Source organism: Diabrotica virgifera, chromosome 2, assembly GCF_917563875.1.
Source record: "Diabrotica virgifera virgifera chromosome 2, PGI_DIABVI_V3a".
Lineage (NCBI taxonomy): Eukaryota > Metazoa > Arthropoda > Insecta > Coleoptera > Chrysomelidae > Diabrotica > Diabrotica virgifera.
The window spans coordinates 41,367,144-41,382,827 of record NC_065444.1 but is presented as its reverse complement, the minus strand read 5'-3'; the positions used below and the strand labels follow the sequence as shown (position 1 = coordinate 41,382,827).

Here is a 15,684-nt window from a genome sequence, read left to right as displayed (position 1 = left end):
TCGGAAAGAACGTAGGCACTGTTCTCCATACCCCAATTGACTAGCGTCAATTGACTAGCGTCCCACCCATGGCTGGGAGAAACTCTCAACGCTATAGCGACGCTATAGCGACTAGCGCGCTAGTCAATTGGGGTATGGAGAACAGTGCCTACGTTCTTTCCGATGAGGCTCCAATAAGAGCCGAAAATCGCGATTCAGAGGACTAGACTGCGCTCCGTATTCTAATTGAAAAGTAAGATTGTTTTGCCTTCGTATTGCAACTGAATAAAAATGGTATACATTTTTATTTTAAAATTATTTTTATTTATTTATAAGGATTTTGATACATTTCGATAGGAAATTTGATTTTGAACAACTTTCCTGTATATCTATGTGTACTAAAAGTCTATAGAAATGCACCTTAGTACATACTAACTAATTCATTCCTTTTCCAAAAAAGCACGTCTTTAAATGGTAGAACTTAGCGGTGTTTTCATATTTTGGGATCCATTGAGCATATGAAACAATAAATCGCCTTTAACAATGTAATTCCTTTTAGTCTTCTTTTTGAACATAAATAATAGTATATATAACTATATATACGTATACATCTGGTTCTTTATTAGTTTAGTCTTAAGATTACTGAAAATCATCTAGCCCAACCCTCGTAGCCTAAAATCTAATCAGTACATTTCCTTTTAACTATATCTAGGGTGTTAAGGAGGCCTGGATTTGCATTTACATGTACCCGGGTAGTTTCCAGAGATAATAAAACCCAATAAATGTGTTCAAGGATTTGTATCGTTTATCCCAACCGCTTTTACGCGAGTTTTAAAGTTTATTTGGTTAATATTATGGCGAACCATCGCTAAGTAAATGAATTTTTTGGTTTTGATATACTTTCAGTGTTTGTCAAAATTATAATTAAGGCCAATATTTAATTAAAAACTAATCAAGCTAATAATACAAATTGAACAAGACCACTATTATTTTGTGCTGGCATAAATTGAATCGATTTTGGCTACGGTTTTCTTGCATAATATGTATCTTGTATCAATATACAACATGTCGTCACCATCACGGAGCTTCTTATTCTCGTTCCCCAGATTTTCCCTTTTCAGGGATTGCTGTTCCTTACTCTTCATCGCGAGTACCTTTTTTTCCATCGTATTTTCTTCTTATGGTGACGTGCACCTATAGTGCGTTGGCGAATTATCTAAGGTCAGACGTCTGTCTTTTGCGGAATGCAAAAGTTGGCCAATATTATTTATGCCTATCCAGTTGTTTATATTTCGCAGCCCGACATTTGTTTTCTAAAGGCGACGATAATGAACCACCAACACCTGAAGTTACGACAAACGAAGAAATAAACATCGATGAGTACTCCAGGCTGTGGGTGAAAAATAGGTCGATTTCAGGATATAATTCAGGAATTTTTAAAACCTATCAGGTGTTGTAAAGGACGATGCCAGGAATAACTTGTACTAAAATGTGACCAAAAATATTGTGAGCTTTTTTTGTTATTGCGATTTTCATTTGTTATATTTGCAATTTTTAAAGATTTTTAATTTTGCAGCTTAGGATATTGATTCTAGGGAAAAACTTTTTAATAGAAAGTTGTAGTAAATTAAAAAACCAACAATTTGAGCTATGGTTAGTTTAATTTCGTTTATTGGTTATTGCAACACAGCCTGCGAAAGGTCCAAAATGGCCGTTTTTTACAATTGCGTTATTAATTTTACAAATAATTTGTTTTTATTTTTCAAAGCTTTAAAATGAAGATCTTTCAATTCCAAACATAAAAAAATTGTAAGGCCGGATTAACGAATTTGTTGCTTAGATATTATAAATTGTTTATCCCAAGAGGTCAAATGTCGAAGGCTATAACTTTTTGAAAAAAAAATCGAAGAGAGTTGGTGAAACATCCAATCTCCTTCTAAAGAGTTATATTTTCATATTCTGATGTAAATAAATGCGTAAAACATTTTTAAACTTCTAATTTTTGGGTTTGAAATTAAGGGGGCAAATTTCATTATAAACATTTAGAGCTGAAGCGGCCCTGTACATCCTATGAGTTTTTAACTTACAGATTATTGTTGCTAAAAACGAAACGAAGATTTATAAAAAAATAAAAAATTTCTACGACCAACTGAAGCCGAGCTAAATGTTGGGATTGAAAATAAAGGGGCAATTTTCGTTATAAACATTTAGAGCTGAAGCGGCCCTGTACATCCTATGAGTTTCTAACTTACAGATTATTGTTGCTGAAGACGAAACGAAGATTTATAAAAAAATAAAAATTTTCTACAACCAACTGAAGCCGAGATAATTGTTTCTTTTTTCTTAAATCGTAGTGCCTTTATTTACAACAATTAAGAAATTATTTTACAGTCATTGACTAAAGAAAGACTCATATTATCTTAAATTAAAAATAATTATAAAATATACTTACATTTAATTATTAAAAATTATTTTTAAAATCGGTGCTTTTGCGAGCGTCCGAATTTTGCAAATCGCCCGGCTCGCTTCAAATCCGCTCGGAAAATTTTTACGTAACTTGTATTAAATTTTGACCGAAAACAATTTAATAATATTACCATTATAATATACAGTCTATTTACCACTGTATTTGTTTTTCTTGATAAACTTTTATATGTGAAATCTCATTTCTGAAGAAATAATATTACAAAAATGATACATATATATTTCATATCAATATGATACATATAAATCTTATTTCTGAAGAAATAATATTACAAAAATGATACATATAACTATATTTTTAATTTTTTCATTGTTATATAAATATAATAATAATAATGTTACTTCTTATTATACAATATAAAACTTTTTCTTCTTGTAGTGACTATCCGTTTTGGATGTTGGCGACCATAATGGCAATCTATACTTGCACACTAAATCGGTACTGCTGTTCTAAAAAGATTTGTAGTTGTTGTGTTGAACGACGTACGTAAATTTTCTAGCAAGGTAATCCTTCGCCTTCCTGGTTCTCAGTTTCCAAATGGGGTTTGGCAAATTGCCATGATGGTCGCCAACATCCAAAACGGATAGTCACTACAAGAAGAAAAAGTTTTATATTGTATAATAAGAAGTAACATTATTATTATTATATTTATATAACAATGCAAAAATTAAAAATATAGTTATACAGTCGGAAAAATGAAAGAATACCCATGAACGAACATATAAAACACGCTGTATTTTCCTGTCACCGTGTCACAAAGAAAATTGTCCAGTGCAAGTACATGTAACAATAATTATTACATGTACCTGCGCTGGCCAATTTTTTGTGTGACACGGTGACAGGAAAATACAGCGTGTTTTATATGTTCGTTCATGGGTATTCTTTCATTTTTCCTACTGTATGTATCATTTTTGTAATATTATTTCTTCAGAAATGAGATTTCACATATAAAAGTTTATCAAGAAAAACAAATACAGTGGTAAATACCACAAACCATACATGAGTATGTATGGTTTGTGGTAAATACACTGTATATTATAATGGTAATATTATTAAATTGTTTTCGGTCAAAATTTAAGTTAGGTAAAAATTTTCCGAGCGCGCGGATTTGAAGCGAGCCGGGCGATTTGCAAAATTCGGCCGCTCGCAAAAGCACCGATTTTAAAAATAATTTTTATAATTAAATGTAATTATAGTTTATAATAATTTTTATTTTAAGATAATATAAGTCTTTTTTTAGTCAATGACTGGAAAATAATTTCTTAATTGTTATAAATAAAGGCACTACGATTTAAGAAAAAATAAACAGTTATCTCGGCTTCAGTTGGTTGCAATTTTTTTTTATTTTTTTATAAATCTTCGTTTCGTCTTTAGCAACAATAATCTGTAAGTTAGAAACTCATAGGATGTACAGGGCCGCTTCAGCTCTAAATGTTTATAACGAAATTTGCCCCCTTATTTTCAAACCCAACATTTAGCTCGGCTTCAGCTGGTCGTAATTTTTTTTTTTTTTTAAATCTTCGTTTCCTCTTCAGCAACAATAATCTGTAAGTTAAAAACTCATAGGATGTACTGGGCCGCTTGAGCTCTAAATGTTTATAACGAAATTTGCCCCCTTATTTTCAAACCCAAAAATTAGAGGTTTAGAAATATTTAACGCATTTATTTGCATCAGAATATGAAAACTCTTTAGAAGGAGATTGGATGTTACAACTACTCTCTACGATTTTTCTTCAAAAAGTTATAGCCTTCGACATTTGACCTCTTGGGATAAACAATTTATAATATCTAAGCAAAAAATTCGTTAATCCGGCCTTACAATTTTTTTTATGTTTGGAATTGAAATATCTTCATTTTAAAGCTTTAAAAAATAAAAAAAATTATTTGTACAATAAATAACGCAATTGTAAAAAACGGCCATTTTGGACCTTTCGCATGCTGTTTTGCAATAACCAATAAACAAAATTAAACTTACCATAGCTCAAATTGTAGGTTTTTTAATTTACTACAACTTTCTATTAAAAAGTTTTTCTCTAAAATCAATATGCTAAGCTGCAAAATTAAAAATCTTTAAAAATTGCAAATTTAACAAATGAAAATCGCAATTAAAAAAAAAGCTCACAATATTTTTGGTCGCATTTTAGTACAAGTTATTCCTGGCATCGTCCTTTACAACACCTGATAGGTTTCAAAAATTCCTGAATTATATCACGTTTTTTCACCCACAGCCTGGGGTAGAGGTAGAGGTAAAGGAAGCATTAAGAAAATTAAAAAATAGAAAATCTCCAGGAGGGGACAGAATATCGAACGAACTCCTAAAGTACGGAGGACAAGATCTAACTAAACAACTATTAAAACTAATACAAAAAATTAATAGAACAAAACAGAATACCACAAGAACGGAGATCAAGCATACCTCTCCTAATACCTCTCTTCAAAAAAGGAGACAAATCGGACCCGGAGAATTACAGAGGAATTAACTTATTAAACACAACATTAAAATTAACAACCAAAGTGATAACAAACAAATTGAATGAAATTAGCAGAAGAACAACAAGGTTTTAGGTCGGGAAGGTCATGCACTGACGCTATATTTATAATGAGGCAAGTTCAAGAGAAATCGTTGGAATACAACAAACCGGCATATTTATGTTTCGTGGACCTTCAGAAAGCATTTGACAGGGTCACATTAAAGGACGTTATCAATGACTAAGAACTAAAAAAGGATACCAAAAGGGAGAAAAACAACTTAAAATAATCTGCTATGCGGACGATGCAATACTAATCTCTCAAAGTTGTTAAATCAGAGGATTCCAAATATTCTTCTTATACACAGTATATTTTAACGCACAACTTTATTAGTATGAAAGATATTTATTATACATTAAATTAAACAAAGCTTAATAAAATGACAACCATTATTACATTAAAAAAGATCAGTCAAGTCAGACATATTAGTTCATGTGTCAAAACAGTGTTGCCAAGGTGACAAAAGAAAATTAATAAATTACTAATATTGTACCGCTTGTATTTAAATGTACCAACTTTAACACCCTCACTTAATTCATTAATTTTTTAAACCCAATCCTACTGCGCATGCCCAATGTTTCTTCTTTGATAGCACTTTAGTTAAGAAATCAGCTATCATTTCTTCGCCTGGTAAGTAACTAACTTCTATCTCACCCCTTTTAACCCACTCCTTTATCTGGTGATATTTAACATCTATGTGTTTACTCCTGGCATGTGACGTATGACTGTTGCAAAGTTGATTTGCACTACTATTGTCATTATAAATAGTGACAGTTCCTGTAGGTGATTTCAGTTCTTTCATCAACTGTTTGAGAAACATGAATTCCTTTCCACATTCGCTTATTGTCACATACTCTGCAAACGTAGTACTATCTGCTATTGTTACAGATGTTTGCTTTCTAGCCTTCCAACTAATGGTTCCTCCACCTAGCATGAAAACATAACCAGTAAATGATCGCCTATCTACAACACAACTACCATAATCTGCATCTGCATAACCAACCAAATTTTTGTCTTTCTTTGAATATGTGATACCTAAACTGGCTGCACCTTTAAGGTACCTAACAACCCGTTTAGCGGCACTGAAATGCTCCTTGCTATTCGAATTGTTAAATTGGCTGAGATAACTAACAGCGAAAAATATATAAGGTCTAGTCCCAACTGCCAAATACATTAATGCTTCTATGAGCTTTTGATAATCTGGATTCATTTCATTATTTTCAGGTTTTTGAAGTTTAATACCTGATTCTAATGGAGTTGAAACTGAGTTACAATTCTCCAATCCAAATCTTTTTATTATGTCTAAAGCATAGTTCTCTTGATCCATTTTTAAAAAAATTATTTTTTCTATCCCTAGTAATTTTCATTCCATGACATTCCTTAACTGCCCCTAAATCTTTAATTTTAAAAGAGCTTGATAATTTCCCTTTTAGAATTTTAATTTCATGTTTAGAGTTTGAAAAAATGTAAAAATCATCAACATGCAAACCTATGACTGTGAAAATACCATTATCCTCTTTTATATATACACAAGGATCCATTTTTGATCTTACAAATCCTATTTCTAATAAAAATGTATGAATTTTTGTCATTCCATGACTTAGTAGATTGCTTAAGACCATACAACGCCCTCTTCAATTTGCATACTTTTTCATTTTCCTTTATGAACCCTTCGGGTTGCTCCATATAAATAGTTTCTGTTAAATCCCCATTCAAAAATGCAGTAGTTATATCTACATAATCTATTTCGTAATCATTTATCGCACTCAACGCAAACAACATTCTTAATGAGGACAATCTCACTACTGGTGCGAATGTTTGATCATAGTCTTTTCCAGGGATTTGTGAAAAACCTTTGGCTACAAGCCTTGCCTTATAACGTTTAGAACCATCTATTGCATTTTTCAATTTATGTACCCACTTGCACTTGACAACGTTTCTATTTATTGGTCTATCGACAAGTTCCCATGTATTATTTTCACTTAAAGATTCTATTTCCTCAGCCATAGCATTTTCCCATAAGGATTTATCTGACCTTTCATAGATTTCAGCATAGGTCTTTGGGTCATTAGGCCCAACAGAAAGAAATGAATACTCAAAATCTTCATCCCTTCTAGCTGTTCTAATCCTATTAGGATACCGACCACCAAATGTGGGAGCTATCTGTTCACCCTCACTGACATCATGGACTGTGACTGAATCTTCACCCTCACTGACATCATGGACTGAGACTAAATCTTCATCCTCACTAACATCACCATTCGTATAATCAGGAAATATTTCGTTTTCTTCAAAGTTTTTTTCAAAGTTTCAGATCTAAGTGGATTATCTTTACCACTTTCATCAATATTAACATTTTTACTATCAATATTCAATAATTTTGAAGAAAAGTTACTTTTAATTTCATTTTCAAGAAATACTACACTACGTGCAATAGTTACATGTTTTGGATTGCTTTCAGATACAAACCTATACCCTTTTGTTTCTTCACTATAGCCTACAAAAATCATTGTAGAGGATTTTTTATCAAGTTTATGTCTTTTTACATCAGGTACATGTATCTGTGCTTTGCAACCAAAAATACGTAAATGCGACAGATCTATTTTTTCTTTCCGCCATACTTCTTCAGGAATACCTCCCTGCAAAGCTGCTATTGGTGAATGATTTTTGAGATAAATTGCTGTATTCATAGCTTCCGCCCAAAAGCGCTTATCTAAATTAGAATCAAATAATAGACAACGTGTCTTTTCAGTTATAGTTCTATTAGTCCTTTCTGCCACCCCATTTTGTTGAGGTGTATACGATACCGTTAACTGGTGAATAATGCCATTTTCCTTAAGAAAATTTTCCATTTCCCTAGAAGTATACTCACCACCACCATCTGTCCTAAGACATTTTATAGTTTTCCCGGTTTGATTTTCCACCATAGTTTTAAATAAGCAAAATGTTGAGAAAACTTCACTCTTATATTTTAGCATGTACCCAAAAACCTTCCTAAAATAATCATCAACAAATATAACACAATATGCATCACCTCCCCATGATAACACTTCAAAAGGTCCTTGCAGGTCACTGTGGACGATACCTAAAAGATCCTTTGCCCGTTTACCCCTTTTCGGAAAGGGTTTCACAGTTTGCTTGCCTTCAAGACAAGTAACAAATACCTGGTTTGGTTCGTCAACAAAATTAATACCACCTGCTATATTTTTTAACAATCTGAACCCTTTACGATTCAAGTGACCAAGTCTTTTATGCCATAATTCTTGGTCTGATAAAAATCCCTCTTTTACTACCATCATTGATTCTTGTTTCAAATTGTGAATACCATACAAACCGTCTTTTTTATTACATAAAAATTCTACTTCACCCTTAACTGAGAAATCAGAACTAGAATATACCGTGCATGCATCTTTATCAAAAACAACAGCATAACCTTTTCTGTCATTTTTCCAACAGACAACAAGTTAGCTGACAAGTTAGGTACATATAAAACATTTGTAGCGGTTTTAATTAAATTGTTACCTTGTTCAAACTGAATGACAGCCTCACCAATACCTTTTGACTTGACTTCAGAATTATCAGCAACACAAATAGAAGTAGTTGTACTGGAATTCAAATTATGGAAAACAGTCTCATCACAGGCCATATGGGAAGTAGCACCACTGTCAATTATCCAAGATGAAGGGGAAACTGATGTCATCATTGCTCTAGTTAAAAGAGTAGTATTCTTTACACTTTTGTTTGAACTGTCTTTATTTTCTTCCTTCTTCTTTTGGTAAAAATTTGAAGTAGAACCTTGACACAATTTTGGGCAATCAGATTTCTTATGCTGAATGCTGAATTGGTGACTCTATATGGTACTGAAAACATCGTCAGACATATAAAAGCTAATCGGATAAGATGGGCAGGTCATGTAGTAAGATCAGAGGAAGACAGAGTGCTAAAGACAGTGTTCTTCGAGAGACCAGACGGTAGAAGATCAGTGGGCCGTCCCAGAAAAAGATGGAAGGATGATGTTGAAACCGATCTATCTAGGATTGGGGTACAACAATGGCAAATCGAAGCGCAAGATCGCAGACGATGGAGGGCCATAGTGGATGCGGCGAAGACTCACCCCGAGTTGTAAAGCCAGTCAAGAAGAAGAAGAAGATTTCTTATGAATAGGGTCACCACACTCATAACATGCAAATTTCTTGGTTACTTTATGCTTATTATATTTCTTCTTAAAAGTTGTATTTTGCGATAGAAGAGCTGTCGTTTGTGGTAATTCTTCCTTAACTCTTCGTCTCTCACTTTCACCAAGTAAAGCATTTTTCACATCTTCAGATGTTGATTTGTCACTTAATTGCTGATTTAGTGCAGCAATAAAACTTTCGAACTCCCCAGACACTCCATTCCTCATAACAAAAGATATCCATTTATCTTCGATGGCCTCACCTATGTCTGCCAACTTTTGTACTGTTACTAAAATATTGTTTAAATATTCTTCCATTGAGGAACATGAATTTCGGCGCATATTGAAGAATTTTCGTGTGAGTTCATATTTCGTCGCCATACAGCGCCATAAGCCTTCAAAGGCTTTTTTAAGATGATCCCATGCTTCTTTGCTACATTTAGCATTGTGGACATGAACATAACAACTTGGTTGGATGCAAAGATATATTTTTGCTAATGCTCTTTGATCTCTTGCTTTGTCAATATCTGATACAATTGGTAATGAACCATCAACATACCCATAAATATCTTCCAAGATTAAACTCATTCTCATGGCAAATTTCCAGCTACCATAGTTTACCTGGCCTTCAAGTTTATCAATGTTTGGTACGTTTGAAGAAACTGAAGTTACCATTGTTGTGGAATTATTTGAATTACTTGGAGTTGTCATATTGATTAACAAAAACAAGTTAATAAAAAATATCTGTGTGCTTGTAGGAACTGAATGACAAAAATTAGTTTTATCACTTTACAACCTACACTCTTCTACCATGTTAAATGAGAGGATTCCAAATATTCTTCTTATACACAGTATATTTTAACGCACAACGTTATTAGTATGAAAGATATTTATTATACATTAAATTAAACAAAGCTTAATAAAACGACAACCATTATTACATTAAAAAAGATCAGTCAAGTCAGACATATTAGTTCATGTGCCAAAACAGTGTTGCCAAGGTGACAAAAGAAAATTAATAAATTACTAATATTGTACCGCTTGTATTAAAATGTACCAACTTTAACAAAAGTGAAGATGATTTGCAACGTATGCTGCACCAATTCAACATAATCGCCAGAAAATTTAACATGTTAATTTCCTCACAAAAGATAAAATGCATGGTTATAACAGCAGATCCAATAAGATGTAAATTGGAGCTGGAAGGTCAGATAATAGAACAAGTGATGGAGTTTAAATACCTAGGCATCATATTATCTAGCTAAGGAAGGCTCGAAACAGAAGTGGAGGATCAAGTGAATAGAGCAAACAGAGCCGCAGGTTGCCTGAATGACACAATATGGAGAAATAAAAATATCGGAAAAGAAATGAAAGGCAGAATTTACAAAACAGTCATCAGACCAATAATGACATACGCGGCAGAAACACGACCCGACACAGAGAGGATAAAAAGATTGCTCGAAACAGCAGAGATGAAAATTCTATGGGACAGAGCTAGAAGTACAGATATACGACGGAGATGCAAGGTGGATAACTTTAATAACTGGGTAAGAAACAGAAGAAAAGAATGGAATGACCACTTAAGCCGAATGATAACAAATAGGGTAGTCAGGACAGCGAGAGACGGTTCCCCAATAAGAAGACGATCAGTGGGAAGACCACGAAAGCGATGGAACGACAACTTACTAGAGGCACATTGAAAAAACAGACAGAGTCATGTCTATATAAAAAGAAGAAGAAGAAGAGACATTTGTTTTCGACCTACTCCTCTCTTGCCCTCAATATTGCCTTAGTTGAGGAACTGCGTACTTTTTTTCTCTTAGGATAAGGCACAGGTATCCAATGTTTAGTGCCTTGATCCAAGTTGAGCAATTCTCTCTCAGTATTTGACCGTCTTCCTCGTTTCTCACTCTATATGTCCATGGTATGCGGAACATTCTTCGCAAGGTTGTACAATTTAAAGGCATCAAACTTATTAATGGAAGCTATTTTCAACGTCCATGTCTCCACGCCGTATAACATACATAGCACTTAACTATTCTGTAACGGAGATTAAAGGAAAGACTGCGGTTACAAAGTAGCGGTTTAAATTTAATAAAAGCTTGTATTGCTTTGCTTGTTCGGTACGGCATTTTATTTCTTATTGATAATCCCATTGGTCATTCACCCTAATTCCCAAGTATCTGGATGTTTTCACTTGCTCGATTGGAGCATTATCTACTTGCATTTATACTCTTAAAAGTGCGCCCTTTCTTATTGTCATGCTATTAGCTTTTCCAGCATCTGTCTTCAAGCCATTTGTTTTTCCTGCGGTATTTATTTTAGTTAGCATCAACTGCATATCGTATCTTCTTCACTTAAACCTTTTTAGGCAGGCTAAAATTCTGTTTCGGTTTTCTAGGCTAAAATGACCATATTTAACTTCTTTCACATTATGTTGAATTTATGGATCTACCTTTGTAAGTTGTCCTGATTTCCTGCTGTTAGTATGGCATCGAGATTAAAGAGTACAGAGCTTAACACATTCGCTGCCTATCGAAGACGATGGAACTCAGCTAGGAGCCATTTTATTGAACGTCCATTGACTGAAGTAACCATATCACTTGCTGGCACGTGAACGGCACCTGACTGAAGTAGCCGTATCACGTGTTGGCTCGTGATCGGCAGCGAATGGAGTTTCCCTGCTTACACCCGCACCTTTGTCTATTTTCTGTATCAGTTGTCCATAATATATTCTGGCTTGCATTTTGTTGTCCTTGTATACAGAGAGAGTCTGTAAAGTGGAATAAATTCAATATCTCAAATACTAATTGTTTTTTTGGAAAATGCTCAGACCCGTCGATTAGTATTTCAAATTGTCCTTTTTGACATTAATAAAAATGTACACAGGGTGTCCCAATTTAGAGATATGACGTCATCGTCGATTTTCTTAAATGGCAACACTGTCATTTTGATAGCTAATTTGATAGGGTTTGTAAAGTTATACATAACTGCAAAATATCAAATTTTTATTCTCTACCATTTACAAGATAATAGAAAATAACAAAGTTATATCTGTAATTTGAAATATATTCAATAATTAAAATACTAACTGTTTTTTTTGAAAAATGCTCAGACCCGTCGATTAGTATATCAAATTGTAATTTTTGACATATAATAATAATGTATACAGGGTGTCCCAATTTAGAGATATGACGTCATCGTTGATTTTCTTAAATGGCAACACTATCATTTTGATAGCTATTTTGATAGCGTGTGTAAAGTTATACACATCTGAAAAATTTTAAAATTTTATTCCCTACCATTTACAAGATAATAAAAAATAACAAAGTTATGAAGAACAAGAAGTAATCAAATAATAATTGAATTTATTTATTTCAATTAAGCAAATGCTCATAACGTTGCCCATTGACAATTTGACAATAATTGAGGGCAACATTATGAGTTTTTGCTTAATTTATTGAAATAATTAAATTCAATTATTAGTTGATTACTTCTTTTTCATAACTTTGTTATTTTTTATTATCATCTAAATGGTAGAGAATACAAATTTGAAATTTTGCAGTTGTGTATAACTTTACACACCCTATCAAAATAGCTATCAAAATGACAGTGTTGCCATTTAAGAAAATCAACGATGACGTCATATCTCTAAATTGGGACACCCTGTATACATTATTATTATATGTCAAAAAGGACAATTTGATATACTAATCGACGGGTCTGAGCATTTTTCAAAAAAACAGTTAGTATTTTAATTATTGAATATATTCCAAATTACAGATATAACTTTGTTATTTTCTATTATCTTGTAAATGGTAGAGAATAAAAATTTGATATTTTGCAGTTATGTATAACTTTACAAACCCTATCAAATTAGCTATCAAAATGACAGTGTTGCCATTTAAGAAAATCGACGATGACGTCATATCTCTAAATTGGGACACCCTGTATACATTATTATTGAATGTCAAAAAGGACAATTTGAAATACTAATCGACGGGTCTGAGCATTTTCCAAAAAAACAATTAGTATTTGAGATATTGAATTTATTCCACTTTACAGACTCTCTCTGTATATACTTATCTTCGATTGTTTTAATAAGTTGTTAAAATTTGAATTATTAATTTAAGAAGCAATAATTGTGTAATTTTTGTGAAAAATGTTATGGTTTCTACCCCGCTTAGAATTATTAATTGTCCTCGTAGTATACTCTTCTTTTATGTTAAACAGGTATTCATCCGTTTATTCTGTTTACCACTCGGTAAATATAAAAATTAGCATAATGGAATTGGAGTTCCGCGTAAATGGATTTATAAAATTTAAGTGGAATTACAGATTCGCATAAAAATGTCATAAAATTTTACATTATATTAAGGGCGAAATACGGTGGAGGAATAATTTTAAACACTGCTTGATAGATTAGAATGGTAAGGTCAATAAAAGATTTAAATAAATAATAAAAATAACCAATAAAGGTCTTGGTAGGAGAAAGAATTTTTAAACCACTTTTCGTTTGTTCTTCTAGGAATAAGATACTGATAACATTTCCAAGAAAAATGTTACCGATGGGTAAGACAATTTCGAAAGCTGCTGAAGGGGAACCAACTAACAACATAGTGAAGATTGCAGAAGTGCGAAGTTGTAATGCAGTATGCAGTGAGCAGTGAGTTGTGAAGAGTATAGTGTCTAGGGGCTTGGGTGCTCGGGATACTGAGAGCCCGGAAGCTTGAGGAAGACATCAGACAGAATGTCGAAAGCTCGACACAGTGACAATCGACGAGGTTCAATCCGGAAGCCTGGTGAGTTAATATTCATGTTTTTACATATTATTAGAATACACCATAAACAATAGTTTTTAAACCGTTTATTGAAATCAAAATATTAGCAACAAATCAAAATTTAAATCCATTTATACCTTTTGTCTGTCTTTTCATAGTTCTCTGGAAAATGTTATGATATTTTTCTACTTCTTTGTTCTAGCTTCTGTATTCATAAACTTTGTCGTAATTTTTCTGGTATGACCCGATGGATCAGAGTGATTTGTATGTTGTTGTACTTCCTTTTTAGATCGTTGTTTTCCACTATGGCTGCAGTAGAGCTCTTTATCGTATTCGTAATTGTAATGTTCGTATTTATCTGATCGGTTTTCTGACATTTTGCTATGATTTTGACAATGAAAATTTCGTTGTGAAGTTGCTATTTTTTGCACTAATTTGTCAAATGTATACGCTGTGAGCTCGTACGTAGAAGGGATATTTACAAATTCTCGAGCGCCAGTAGTGACAAGTCTGTAAACGATTACTGGAAATTTGACATAAATGTCAAAGTGATTAATTTAAAATTAAAATTAAAAACATGAATTATAAAAAGTATTAGTTTGTCAAAGCTGTGTTATATATTTTTACCTTAAATATACAATACGTTTTAAATACTGAATTTAAGTTTTTTTAATGTTCCGTAATATCTAATTATAAATTAATATATTAATCTTACCGCCATCTATACGATAATTGTGAAAGTATCCGAAGTAAGAAATTCATATTTTATCAATAGAACGTCAAAATGATTAGCAAAATCTTAAAAAAATCGATTATAATTTAATTACTTTTTTGCGTTGTAAATATTAAGCGATAACAATTAAATAATAAATTTAAAAATTACCAGTGAAAGTTGATTAGTAATCCGCCAGGAGCGACACCAGCGAAGCTCACAGCGTATACGCTGTGAGCTCGTACGTAGAGGGGATATTTACAAATTCGCGAACGCCAGTAGTGACAAGTTTGTAAACGTTTACCGGAAATTTGACATAAATGTCAAAGTGATTAATTTAAAATTAAAATTAAAAACATTAATTATAAACAATATTAGTTGGTCAAAGCTGTGGTATATATTTTTACCTTAAATATACTTACGTTTTAAATACTGAATTTAAGTTTTTTTAATGTTCCGTAATATCTAATTATAAATAATCTATTATAATCTTAGCGCCATCTACACGATTATTGTCAAAGTATCCGAAGTAAGAAATTGATATTTTATCAATAGAACGTCAAAATGGTTAGAAAAATCTTAAAAAAATCGATTACAATTTAATTACTTTTTTGCGTTGTAAATATTAAGCGATAACAATTAAATAATAAATTTAAAAATTACCAGTAAAAGTTGAATTAGTAACCGCTAGGAGCGACACCAGCGAAGCTCAGAGCCAATACGCTCTGAGCTTCGCTGGTGTCGCTCCTAGCGGTTACTAATTCAACTTTTACCGGTAATTTTTAAATTTATTATTTAATTGTTTTCGTTTAATATTTACAACGCAAAAAAGTAATTAAATTGTAATCGATTTTTTAAAGATTTTTCTAATCATTTTGACGTTCTATTGATAAAATATAAATTTCTTACTTGGGATACTTTGACAATAATCGTGTAGATGGCGCTAAGATTATAATAGATTATTTATAATTAGATATTACGGAACATTAAAAAAACTTAAATTCAATATTTAAAACGTAAGTAT

At 32.4% G+C, this 15,684-nt stretch overlaps 2 protein-coding genes across 12 annotated transcripts in view; one reads left to right on the top strand and one right to left on the bottom strand.

Annotated features, from left to right (window-relative positions):
* Positions 1-15,684, top strand: part of LOC114327965 (histone acetyltransferase KAT8) — a 345,297-nt gene that overhangs the window by 82,383 nt on the left and 247,230 nt on the right. Inside the window, exon 2 of the mRNA XM_028276691.2 lies at positions 13,696-13,969. The gene's annotated coding sequence lies outside the window, so the exon portion shown is untranslated. The remainder of the gene's footprint in view (positions 1-13,695; positions 13,970-15,684) is intronic.
* The window catches only part of LOC114327962 (probable Na(+)/H(+) antiporter nhx-9), a 238,461-nt gene that overhangs the window by 105,687 nt on the left and 117,090 nt on the right, over positions 1-15,684 (bottom strand). The window lies entirely within an intron of this gene.